The sequence below is a fragment of the Adelges cooleyi genome, unplaced genomic scaffold, assembly GCF_023614345.1.
Source record: "Adelges cooleyi isolate 19-005CV unplaced genomic scaffold, UGA_ACOO_1.1 ACOO_flye_CR_arks_rails_tigmint_CR_PRNA_2, whole genome shotgun sequence".
NCBI classification, from domain to species: domain Eukaryota; kingdom Metazoa; phylum Arthropoda; class Insecta; order Hemiptera; family Adelgidae; genus Adelges; species Adelges cooleyi.
In genome coordinates, this window is record NW_026095860.1 from 6398047 (window position 1) to 6412130 (window position 14084).

At 31.9% G+C, this 14084-nt stretch overlaps 1 protein-coding gene across 2 annotated transcripts in view; it reads left to right on the top strand.

The window, feature by feature from the left end:
• Window positions 1–14084, top strand: part of LOC126833982 (ABC transporter G family member 23) — a 44363-nt gene that overhangs the window by 6448 nt on the left and 23831 nt on the right. The gene's annotated exons all lie outside the window — the stretch shown is intronic.

Here is a 14084-nt window from a genome sequence, read left to right on the forward strand (position 1 = left end):
ACGAAATAATAATCTGTTATAATAGAAAAAAAGGCAAATTTTCTCCGCTGCTCGGAAAAATATTGAATCGTGCATATAGTTTAGATTTGATAAATGTCCTCTCCCCTACCCTTCTTCTCTCCCTTCCTTGACCTATCTTACGGTGTCGCGAATTGATGACGCTAATCCCAGATAGACCCCCAGCCCCAACACATATCCATAAAAATAAAAATAAACTTACAATTTTTGTTTAAAAACACTACGCATTATAATTACTCATTACCTACTTTAAGTATTTATTTGGTATGACATCGTTACCAACGCCAGGATTGAAAAGAATACATTAAAATCCTTTTTTACTAAAAGACTAGTTTAGAAAACCGGCGCGGTTTAGGTTCATTGTTGTTGTCCTGAAGTGTGTCAACGTCTTTGAAGACTTATTCAAAAGACTCGATCGAGGTTTTCTATCCAAGCGTAGATAGACTCAGACTCTGAAAGCTCAGGACTTAAGTTTTCACAAAATTTGGATAAAATAAAATACCTTACTTGGGGCTACGCTTGTTAGGTTGTTAACTTTTTTTGAAGCGTTAAAAAGTTTTTAATGTTCTAAACTTGTCAAGAAATTGATTTTTATCGCCAAAAGGTAAATATTTGTATTTCCTCCAACTTTCATGACTTTTTGTCTCACAATAAAATTTCAAATTCAAATTTAATTTATATTATTTTGGTAAAATTTTGGTCTAATGACGTTTAGTGTAAACCACTTATACAAATTGGCCGATGCACTTTTAAGAAAATGTATTTCATGTACATCATAGGAGTTGTAGGTTAAAGTAATTTTTTTTATGGGTCATCGACGTCTGGATCTACTCTCAAAACATGAAACTAAAAACTAGGATGTTAATTTATTAAATCTATGAAATATGCAATATTTTTTTAACAAACCTATTTGACACATTGTTACATTAAAATTGGTGTGTGCCGTTTTTTTTTTTTGCGTAGTTTAATGTTAATCATTTTACACTAACTTTACTGATTTAAATACGCGTGCTTACGAAAAGCTAATCGTTGCTCTTTAAAATATTTAGTCAATGACGACAATCCAAAACGTAAACATATTGAGCATAACGTTTCAAGAATTCATACGAGTTGGTTAACATCTACAGAAAAACGTCTCGTCTGATACACAAGTAACTCGAAAAATTTGTATATAATTTTACTTGACCAACTTGACTTGTACAACAATAGTATATTTATTAAAAATGTACACATTATTATGTATTACATAACTTATTCAGTTTACATATTTCCTGTAGGTTTTTGAGTTGAACTGAGGAAGTAAAAAAGTTCATGCCATTGTAAGTAATAAAATTATTTCATATCAAGTGGTATCTATAATGTAGACATCATTTATTATTTCCTATTTTTGGTAAGATATTAATTAGTTTCACGTAATATAATTTACTATTTAATAGAATTAGTTGTACTAGTTCCATTGAATCAGTAAGGTGACTGTGTCTACCGCGAGTTACATCGATTAGTTATTATTAGTTGTCATAAGTCTATAATGCATAGTAAACATTAAACTCGCGTTTTTTTAACATATCTAAACATAACCGTAAAATATTTGTTAAAAATAATATATATATAAAAGTATTTAAAGTGTCCTAAATATCGATTGAACAATGTATTTTAGTATTCTTAAGTAGTTTTAAGTGAGATAAATGAATAACATTTTAAATACATAGGTCAATAACCAGGTGTGAACACTATTCGTGAGACGGTTAAAAAAAAAATATTTAAAAACTTGGTAAAAAAACTTTTTTGATATTATACCATGATATATAGCTGTAGGTTTAAGTTATGAACGCCAAGTTTATACTCCCGAAACACGTTTACTCGTTCAGAAATAATAACATACATAATTCGAAAACCGAGAAGGTACACATGGAGTCACCTGTTGGTTGTTGACCTCAAAGACAAATTCCTCATAACGTTTTTATTTATTTTCATATGAAACCTGGGTATGAATAGTATTTTTTTTTTTTACAAGTAGGTATCCAAACGGTCCTACTAAAGTTACTTACGCATCCGTTTTAGCATTTTTTGTTTTAATCCAGATTCGCCCAATACATAATTGAAGCTTTGATGACTTGTGCCACAGGGCCAATGCGGTTTATGTAGGAAGCGTGAAATTCAGTGATCATAATATTTTTGTTCGTCAAACCACAATCCATTATTGCAATACATATTTTTATACACAACGTTAATGTTCGATGTTGTTTTGTTTACAGACTAACTTCAAGGTGTTCATTACCTTGTCTAGTATATTAAATACCTACAGTAACATATAGTAATTAACATGAGTTATACTTTTATTGTATTGTATACAAAAAAAAATCTTATCTATAGCTGTTAAAACTACAATTTTAGCTTAATTGGACTTGGCCGGTTTTAACCGCCCACCGAAGGTTTAACAAAGCGTCAATAATATCGTCGACATCATTTATAAACATTTTTTTGCGGTAACACAAAAAATGGATTATTTTGAAGAAAAAAAAACTGCCAACGCTAAAAACGTAGGACTGTTCATGGCGAGTAAAATATACAAATTTTAAATCTAAAAACAAAAAAAATAATCAACCCCCTCGCGCGTTTTGCTTATACGTTTTAAGTATAATTAGTTATGTTTATATAATATAATATCATAAATACATGTATATATTATATATTTATCCTTATCCGGTCTTCTGGCCGGCGGCCTTGTCCACGAGAAACGAAAACCGTGTTGTACTTCCTGCACAGCACAAAACGCGCATACTGTAAATATAATATACTATATGTATATATTTGTATTGCACTGTGTACATAAGTGGAACGCGTAGGCACCAGTGTCGTGACATCGCACTGCGGATCTTAAACCGTCGTACATGTTAGCATTGTGTGTGTTTTAATAATACAATTATAATATTTATTTATACAAATATATATATGTATATATGTATACGAGCAGCATATTTTTGTAACTATAATAATATTAACACGTACAGTCAAATCACAGAAGACACGGTCGGTGGCGGCGGTGGCCAAAAGTGAAAGTATTCCAGGCCCGTACGTAGTGACCGTGAAGGTAATTCGATAATAATTTGGTTTCGAGGCAACACCGTGGCAGCAGCAACATAGTACAAGTCACACATATCTGTGGCGAAAGCTCTTTTTCCTCCTCTCTTGGTGTCGTCATTTCTTTCTTTCTATACACACATATATATATATGTATGCATTTAGTTGTCTTATCATTATAACGGCTATTACATCTACGGCCGTACTGGATCTGTCGTCATCGTCAGTGGTTCTTATCAAATAATATAAATTCGTCCGCTGCCGCATAACAGTATAATAATTAATATACAACATAATATTGTATGCCGGGGTAAAACTAGAGTGTGTTCGGCCCTACAGTTTCCCAAGTTACTTCTATCATTTTTTTTTTTTCGATAACAATATTTTATCCTCCCAATAGCGGTTTGGTCGGGTTTTTGAAATAATACAATGGAATTGTGATTTTATTCGAAACTATTTATGTAGGTTCGCTAATGGTAGTCAAAGTCTTCCCAACACGTTTTGTACGTCGATGCTCATTTTCTCTTAAAGCGCATCTAAAATCGCATGTTGTATGCTGTTCCGTCAGCCTATAGTAGAAAATTGTAATTACTGTTTACTATTCGAAAAAAATGTAAATCTGAATTTAGTACCCATAGATAACCGAATAATATTATTTATCGCTGGCTGGGCAATAGGTTTAAGCCTCGCACGTATTACAATAATGTTATGTTATAACAAATATGCATTATGATTCTGTAATAGGTTTCTACTTTAGACAGAGATCCGCAAATATTTTACGCAACGTTTTTACACGTAGTTTTTATAAATACCAACAAATCAACTTTCCAACGCATAAATTATTATCGAATCGGGTATCACATCACTGCGTTAACGCCAGTTAAATAGAAATGCTCATAAACGTGGTTTAAATCGGTCGCGCTGATGATACTAAGAGCCAGAAAAATGTTAAATGTTTTACAGTCATAGTCAATAATAATTAATATATCAACTGAAATTTTGATCCTGTTACGTTAAAAAAATATGTATAGTTTATTTATAATGTAAATCATCGTACGAATAATAATTTCAACAAATTTGTCAATTTAACCGTTTGTTCACAAATGCTCCACATATTAAAGAATAGATTAAATTTAAAATGGTCACAGACCACAGTTAAAGACCGTACACGGGCTTTTAAGGGAGTATGGTGATTTTAGATAAGCCGGTGCAAACCCAAAATAAAGAAGAATAAAATATTGTACTCAATTGACTACCTTTTGATAATTTAAGTATTAGTGGCAGATTTAAACTTAAAATTTTCGGTTGTTTGACCTATTATTCATTATTGACCATTAAAATTCGTTTTCTTATTAATTGATTTGATATATTTTTGAAGTAACATAATTATTGCGTTAATCTCATCTTATCGACTAAAAAACTATACCTAAAAAACTTAACGTATTATTATTATTATTCAGCACAAAAAAAAAGTATTCATTTTTCCAAAGCTGCGCCTTTGTCCTCTGTAGTCTGTAGATAATACCACCTATTGTTTTATTTTAAAAAGTGATATTTAAAATGTTTACCAGCTGCATAGTTTGCTTAAAATACATATTTTACATAATCGGAACTATTATAAAATAATTTCATAAACAACAGAAACATAAACTAAATAGTGGAGGACACCTTTGAAGAGTGAAAACATGTGAATTGTTATTGAATTTGTAGTTAAAGACGAACAATTTTGTATTTTATAAATAACATACATTAATACATTTTAAAATTTCGTTCTATTAACATAAAAAAAAAATGCATAAAAAACTATATAACCAATATCCGGAAACATTTTGGAAAAACACGCGTCTTTGGAAAAATAATAGTTATTTGTAAGTATTAAAATAATCAATATTAATTGTAATTGAAAATACTAAAAAATTATATGTAATTTTCATGTAAACTGTATAGAGACGGTTATAACTCATGATTATTATAAACATTTTAATTTTTTTAATTTTATGTACTAATTTTGGATTATATCAACCATCATTTATGTTTTAGCCTCGGTGTATTACATTTTTTCTTAATAAATACTAATGATTGTTTATTTATGGAAAACAACTTAATTTCACATAAAATTAAATTGTATACACAATAATAATTACTAAAAATGTACCACATTTACAAGCTTACACTTAATCATGTAACTATGGCTTACGTTTATCTATGATATTATTATAATTATTTAATCTATTCCGTTGACATAGAGTCTATTACAGAAGAATGCGGTCAGATTTATTGCGTAGACATGTTACAGAGATTATCGATGGGCTCTACAAAAGGAGGCGACAAGAAGGTTTTTTAGGTGTTCTGTACAAAGCTGTGTTAAGGGAACAAGTGCCCTAGGGTGATATAAACGTAGAGACACTAACGTTATAATAATATCAGTAAGAATCTTTAAAAAAAAACTACTGCGCACTTACACTGTCAAAGTATACGGACATCCTATTTTTTTATTACTTTTTATAAGTTTGCCTAAGTCTTGTTTTCTGCGACGTTCAGTGTGTTTGTCGATTATTTTATGTAAGCGTTTTCGATCTATACCCATTAATTATTACAGAGCGTATAGTAATAAAATTGTATTATACTTAACAATAATGATTGTGTGCTTATTGTTAGATTGTGGTCGTATAATTATTACTCTTCGTCCAACAGCAGCTGACATTAACGTTTCGATAATTCAATTAAATTTCTCGCATCCAGTACGGTGTATTCTCCTTGAGGTCATATAACGGAATGTTTTTCCCCTTTCAAAAAGGACACTATTTTATCGCGATGAAGGTCGCCGAGAAAATGGCGAGCAGGGTGTTTCATCAGTGAACTCGTTCTTTTGATGGTGGCCACGACAACAACAGCTAAGAATATAATACACACGTCGTTTTTCTTTTGTATAACACTATAGAGAGCACCCGACCTAGTTTTCCCGAGCGCATCACCTATATTATAATAATACGATATTATAATATTTTATTATACATGTATAAGCGTGTGTGTGTATGTCTATCGATTTCTATACTAACTATAATATATTTTACACTGATGCGTTTGCCGGCGCATATTTTCTCATCGCCGAATGTGTAAAATAATAATTAGTTTATTTCACGCCTCTTCCAAACACATTATGTATAATATACGGATAGTTTTTCGGCACGTCGTCGCTTTTCAAGGTACATACAAAAATGCCTGTACTGTATTACCTACCATGGGGGAATATTTCTGTTGACTTATCAAAGGCAAAATAATAAATATGAATACTTATAGTCTGTAACTCAACTAACTCATAATTAATAGCATATTTGTTTTGATTGGTATAAAAAATATGAAAACAAATATTCAAAAATATTAACAACACCCGAACAATTTGTTCGACAAACACATTTTCATTATTTTGTAGGTATTTAAGTTTTATTTTGTTGTATTAAGTTTGATGAATGGTTAAAAATCGATTCTTCATTATTTTTGACGGGTTATACACCTTCGTACTTTGTTTGTAGTGTTTTACATTTTAGTGAAACAAAAATATTTTAAAAGACAAGATTATACGACGTACACCGGCGGAAATTTGGGTGAGGCTTGAGTGTACTTAGCACCTCAACATTTTTCGCGTTTCTTACTATTTTCTTAGTGTGTCCAAAACTTAAAATGTTCCACTGTTTCTATAATCTAATACAAAATGATTGTGGTGTCTCTTGACAATAATATTATCATCATGTTGTTATTGCCAACGCCTATGTGGTATTTATAGATCTTGCGTGGCAGTAGCCGGTAAACGGTCGATCTTAAGAAAAACAGATGAAAGAATTTCCCACAGTTTTTTTTTTAACACAGCAACCGCCGCCGCCGCATGTGTCCAAACGCGTCGTGTGTCGCGTGCCGTTGATAATTTACCATTCTGTGTATAGGCTATACACAACACACACAACAACCGAGGTCGAAAGTGGGCCAAGTGGATTTTTGTATTGTCCGCCTGAATTTCCACGTGTGTCCGGCGACCCCCGACTGTTTTTTTGCTCGCTGGAAAACCGTGTACCTATCTCGGCCGACAGTGGAAAAGCATAATTTAATAATATGAACATATTATAAAAAAATCCACCGAGGAGACCTTCGTGTCGTCGACGCTTTCACTTGGGTGTCTCGCGAAGAAAGGGAAGAAAATTGTAATTCGAATTTAATGATTGATTAATTAATGAGTATTGTTAATTGATCGACCAATGGTATTTAATGTAGTCGGATGTGATTTAAATGAATTATTATCAATATACGCTTGCAAAAAAAAAAAAAATATTTTTTGGGTCATCATATAGTTGGCCGCTTGTGCAGTTTTCTCCTATTCATAAACAAACGGTATTATTATTTTGTTCAAATAATATTGAAAATCTAAACATAATGGTTCCAATTTAATACATTTTACAAGAACGCTAATGTTATGATATGTTTGTGGGACAGTAGGTTTTTTTTGCATACCTAACTTTAGAGTATTAGTACGCTTAACCTATTACAGCGATTAGCCGAAAAACACTTTTAATTATTATCAATTTTAAAACTCAAAACCGGTGGGCCCCCCTATTGATGTTCAAATTTTACATATGAGAGTTTTTTTGAAGTATAAATGATTAAACTTGCCCATAGCCCAAACTCAAATCTACAGAAAAACGGTTTTATTTAGGTTGCGAGTCAAGGCCAGTGAGTTTCAATGGTCTGTATTTGAAGCGAATTTGATAAATATTGTGTGTTATCTTGTACGGGTACGCTGGACAAGTTGGGCGAAATCCGGGTTTTTGAAATTGGTTGTTATTAAAATTCAAAATTTATTTGTTAACTCTTAGTACTATTTTAATGCATTTTGGTTTGTGCGTTGTCGAAATTCTGAAAATCCGGATTTCGCCCAACTCTACCCGTATTATACAGCTACTCTATTAGTATAATAATATATTGTGACGGCCGTGGTTTTAGGCACCACTGACTGTGCATTATGCAACTTAGACAGCCGTTTATATGTACGTACCCGGCCCGAAGAATGTCGTTTTTCGAACGGCCACGGCCGCCGGCTCGCACCACGACGACCGGTGCTCAGCTGCCTCTGTTGTTGGCCAACTGGGAAACCATTATCTCACACACACATACGTACACTGTACACATAATAATAATAATAATAATAACAATAATATTATGTATAGGTACATTAATTTTGGATTCAACACACGTACTATGAGTGTATGTGTAATGTGTACTTGTACGCACGAGATGAATGTGTGTGTTTGCAAATTACTCCTATCTGTTAAAATATAATATCATTACCCATATTTGTAGATAATTCTTAAAAGTATCTATATACCTTACACCAGCGAACATCGATACAGAGATAGTCGGTATTAGCTTTTCCTTTTTTTAACACTCATTCGTACCTACACGTTGTTTTTTGTCTCGTCTTAAATTATTGTGTTATTATTATTATTATAGGTATAGACGTTAGCAAAAGGAACGTGATTCGGTAAAAATAAAATCTCATTACACGTACACATAATACTATATGTATATTGTGTGTACTAAATATAATGCACGCGATGATGATCATTAGCGACGGTTGATGAGACATTATATATTATGTATACATGTTTATATTATTAACCGGAAAACCAAATTACTCGACCTCCCCTCCAATTGCATGCGACCACAACAATAATAATAATCATTATTTAACTATCGTGATTACGCGCAAGGTCTAGATGACAAATGCAAGTTTTCGATTAATAATATTTATAATACCTATTTAGACGGTGCGGCCATCTCTCCGTATGCAGTGACCTTTAAAGCGACGACGCGATTCGAGTTCAAGAACTTCGTTGGGTTTTTTATCTGTTTTCATGAAACTTAACATTTATGACTTGTACCCGGTATGGATCAGTGTATAATGTTCTAAGCATAACTTCTAAGTTCGGCACTTACTATGCAAAGTAGACTATTCTCCATGGTGTGTTCATAGAATATGTTCGTTTATTCTGAATAGATGAACACATTGTATGTTTAATCAATGCTGTGTACAACATTTTTTTTTACTATAAAACATGTTTTTGTGATACACTGATACCCCCAAGCGTTAGGAGAATGCAGACAAAGTAGGAATAAAATATATAGGGAGATAACAAGGAGAATTCAGCTAACATAATATAGCCTGTATGTAACAATGATAAGGAGGCTAATATTTGAAATAATAATCAAAAGAGTGTTTGATTTTTATAAAATTTAATGTTATATGATGAGAAAAATGTTTTTAAACAAATATTTATCTTGTAACCTTTTGGTTCTCATGACTTTAATTAATATTTAAGAAGGCCGAAGGGTCATCTGAATGGTTATAGTAAGATTATATCAACTACAATAAAGAAAATCATTTTTTTAATTATCTGCTTCTATACAACAGTTTAAAAACAGCCTTTAATTAAAACATGCAAAAGTATACTTTCTTTTATTATTCCACAAACGTGTCCAAGTGCCAACGCTTTTTAACGATTTTTTAAAATTAATTTTCTTCTTTTTTGGTTGTAATTTATTTCATTTTTGTATAATAAAAATGTTGTATACTTTTATGCAAGTCATTTTAATGTTATTTGTCGCCATAAATGTTATTTGTATTGATAAAATCCCTAAAATAATATAATATACACTGTCTGGTCCACAATGAAATGTTTTCTTTTAATTTCCTTCTACATCGTATTTCCAGTGTCCTACTCTCTTTTGTATTTTTAATTTTCTAACTCTCTACCAGTCATTATTTGACTAATTTTTCCTTCTTCCTAAGCTGGTATAATTTGTATTATTTCACATGCATTTAGTAACTTATTAGCATTGATTTGTAGATTTTTCAACATTTTCAATATTTTACTTATAAAATCGAGGAAAATTGTTACTTACCGTCACACCCAGGTCACATAACACGGTTGTGTTTATATTTTGCCTCCCATAATTATGTGCTCAAAATAGAATTTCACATTGATCCGGATAAATGCCGGCCAAATTCGAGTTTGTCTTTGAATATTTTATTATTTTCCTCTCGCACACTATAATTTTTAACGGTCGATAATTTATTATTACCATACATCCCAAGTATTCGGCTTCCAGAATACTGTCCGTTTTGAAAGTTGTGCGTGTTGTGTTAGCTCACGGAAACGACACGATCAAAATTAAATTAGAACGGCCAACCGTCGTTTAGGTGATTCTAAAGACGGAAACCGGCGGTCGATGGCCCAGGACTTCACAGAGTGTAGACAAAACTTGGCTGCTGCGGTAACCGGCAAATAATTATATTAAAAATAATGTATGCTAATGCTGACGAACCTTTCTGCGGGGTTTTTAGTCTCAATGCAAAAGGCCCGTTTTCCCCGATAAAGTTGTTGACGGGAATGACAGCTATATTACATTATACAATGCCGGTCTGCACACTGCCCCCGCCTAACCTAACCCGACCATTTTGCCTTCACGGTTCATTAGCCTGGAGGATGTGCCAAAAAGAAGGTGATGTAACAAGAGGAAGGCTCCGACCAATTATTACAAATGCCGGTCAATTATAAAAACAAATAATTCGTGCTTTACATGGGGACGACGACCACTTATAGTAATACATCATATACGGGTCAGTATCACAGTTGAACTACAAATTATACACCAACCCCAGAATTTCAATTTTGTTCTGCCTCAGGGAGGTTCTCTACTGAAAAATCTTTCAATATTTTAAAATGTTTACAGTATTATTAAAATTTTTATAAACTATCAACTATTTATAGAAACATAAAATTGTCCTAATGAACGTTTAAATTTTGTAGATTCTGTTAAGAGATCTGATAACTGAACAAGGGAAACGGCGTCTCCTATTTCATTTTATTGTCTAAATTGGACGCGATCATTCGTTGTTACTTAATTAATTATTGCAATTAATAACTGTCGCAAGTTCCCATGCACCAATTTTAATTATTAACGTGCAGGCCTAAACAGTGAAGTGTAAATTATTATTAACTATAATAGATCTGTGATCTATATTACATAACTTATTTTCCTAGCAAATTATGGATTCGTGTCATTTAATCAAACTTAGTATAGTATTAATAAAATATCGATTTTATATTACAATGATAATTGTTCCACATTTTATTTTATGATATAAGCATATAATCGCCGTCATATTGTTGTCATGATAATATTAGCTATTAATATATTTTTTTGTACACCACCTACGCTTGTTATGTAGCGTTGTGAAAAATACTCTAAAATTACAACGCGTTTGTGCTTAAGAATAAAAAAACAATAATTAATATAGTATATAGAAGCTTAATGTATGAGACGTTAACTTTTCTTTACACGGGTAAGACCGGACGAAAACATAAAACAATAATGTTTTGTTTTTTTAATTTTCTTCTTTGCTGGATCTTTTTTTTTTTTAATTTTCGTGTAATTGTCTTATTGTTTGCTGTATTATAATCGTTTTGATTAAAAATCGACCATCCACGAATGTAGACAGAGAGAGAGAAAATTACAATGACTATTTTTTATGGTTCGTTGACCATACTCAAATGTTACATAAGCGTTGAGCATTTTGGTTGTGTTCTAAAGAAAGTTACATGATAATAATTACAACCGACCATTAAAATGAATATACTTTATAACTGTATATACGTTTAATCGCTATATTTGCTCGTTATAATAATTATAATAATCAAATATATTATGCATGTTAAGTGTAAACGTTGGACAATGACATGCGCCGGCAAGTAATGAAAACGTTCTAGTCGGTCAATTTATTTTGATTGCCCTTAGACAATACATACATATATTTAAAATTCAGCTTGTGACTTGGGCGTCTGATCAAAACTTAATCTGCGTTTTCAGATAACAGATAACAGATTTTCATGTTAAATACGACACAGATCAGGATAGATTTTGCAAAAATACTATGACGATATATCGAGACATTTAGTTATGTCTTTATGATTATTATATTATAATCCAGTAGTCACTGGTAGGACGACCCATAGTGAATATAATAGGTATATTATAATAGTAGCAGATGGAACGATCAAAGAGTTCTAGGTTAGGATCGTGCGCGTAGCCTTGTAACACATCAGCTTGCTATCGACGTTCTGCAGTTGAACATTTGTATTGTGCCGTTGACCCTCGCCCGAAATTAAGAGAATAAGGGGTTGAAAACATGAAGATGTTTAGTATACAATAAATGTATTTCTTCGGTAGTAAAAAGTCAATAAGCGATAACTCCAAAGTCAGGTGGGGTAATCGTACACAAACGGAGTAAATGTAAATATGCTATATAAAAATATTTAAATTACTAAAATAATTGTCTAATTTGCTTACAATAGTTACCACACTTGACCCTATTTCTGGTTTTTAACGACATTGTTTTATATTTTTACTAAAAAAAAAAATAAACAATGCCATTTAAAACGAGTGTTTGAATTTGTCGTTTTATCATCACAATACTATGACCTGTGACCACAAATTTAAATACTACATAATAAATAAAAATAAGCTAAAAACCGTGAATCAATTCGGCAGCTCGCGCTATCGATAAATTATACTATATTTAAACACTATAATATAATAATATTATAATCTCGATACTAGTGTTGCACAATACACTAAAAAGATTAATGGGTCGATTTAACGACGTTTCCTAGATAAAGGCGGGGGATATCACTCGAAGGCATGACGCAACGCGGATGTGGTGTGCATTCAGTAATCGTGCGGTCGCAATTATTTGGTTTTTAGATGTACGGCTGCTTAAAAGTAATATCTATGCTTAAAAATATAATATCGATTTCATTTATAGTATTATTATTATTTGTTTTAAGTTAAAATTAAAAACAGAAAAATATAGTATTATTATTATTTGTTTTAAGTTAAAGTTAAAAACAAAAAAATACCGTCAAACTTTACCTCAGAAACTATAGAAATTTTGTCGATTCACATATGCATATAATTTATAATATAATATTACTATAACTGGTTACCTAATATTAATTTACGATTATTTGACTTCTTTCATATTCTTTATAAAAGTCAAATAACGAGACTTATCATATCAACGACCTATGATAACAACACTAGCTGCTTGGCGCGTATATATTATACAACAGGGCTAATACGCTTGGATAATTACAAGTATATGTTGAGCTTGTCATGCTTATTAAACATGCTAATCGATACCACTGCACGTCAACTTGCTCGACTAAACCTTATAAAAAAAGCGCTAGAGCAGTTAAAAGAAAAAAATACCTGTATTGAAACGAGTTTGTTATTAGTAAACACCACTTGTTTTTTTTTATAAACTGACTTGATTAAAAATGTATTATTGATAAAAAATAAACGTCTATGTAAATGTTGTATTAATTATTATTTTAATGTATCGTGTATCAGAAATTAGTGGCACTTGCCTTATTATTCCTTGAGGGTTGCGCCACTGGTATAATATTATGAAGAAATTTTCAGTCCGTTGAAAAGACGACATTTTCAGCAAGTATGTCATTAGGTAAAGCGTTTGCTTTGTATTAATGTTAAATGTACGATGTCTAATCCTGATTCAATACCTGATCGAATCAAAGAAAACCCTAATTTTTCACGACCTTCGACGACCAGAAGAAAATTTAAAAAAAATTACCATGATTTCTAACCAGGAGCGGTATTACAACTTTAACACCAAATCATATATTATTGTGACGAAGGTGAGGAAGACGGGGTCCATCGTCGGCCAGGAAGCACCGAGTGGGTTCCATGTGTAGACGCGTTGGTTTTCCCATTGCTAATAATGAGTGCCCACACTAACATTGAATATTATCATATTTTTTTATAAACCGAGATCGCAGGATAACATTGAGCCGACTGCGAGGGGGGATTCAGTATGGGAAAAACACTATATAGTATATCGGTTGCCCGGGCTCCGG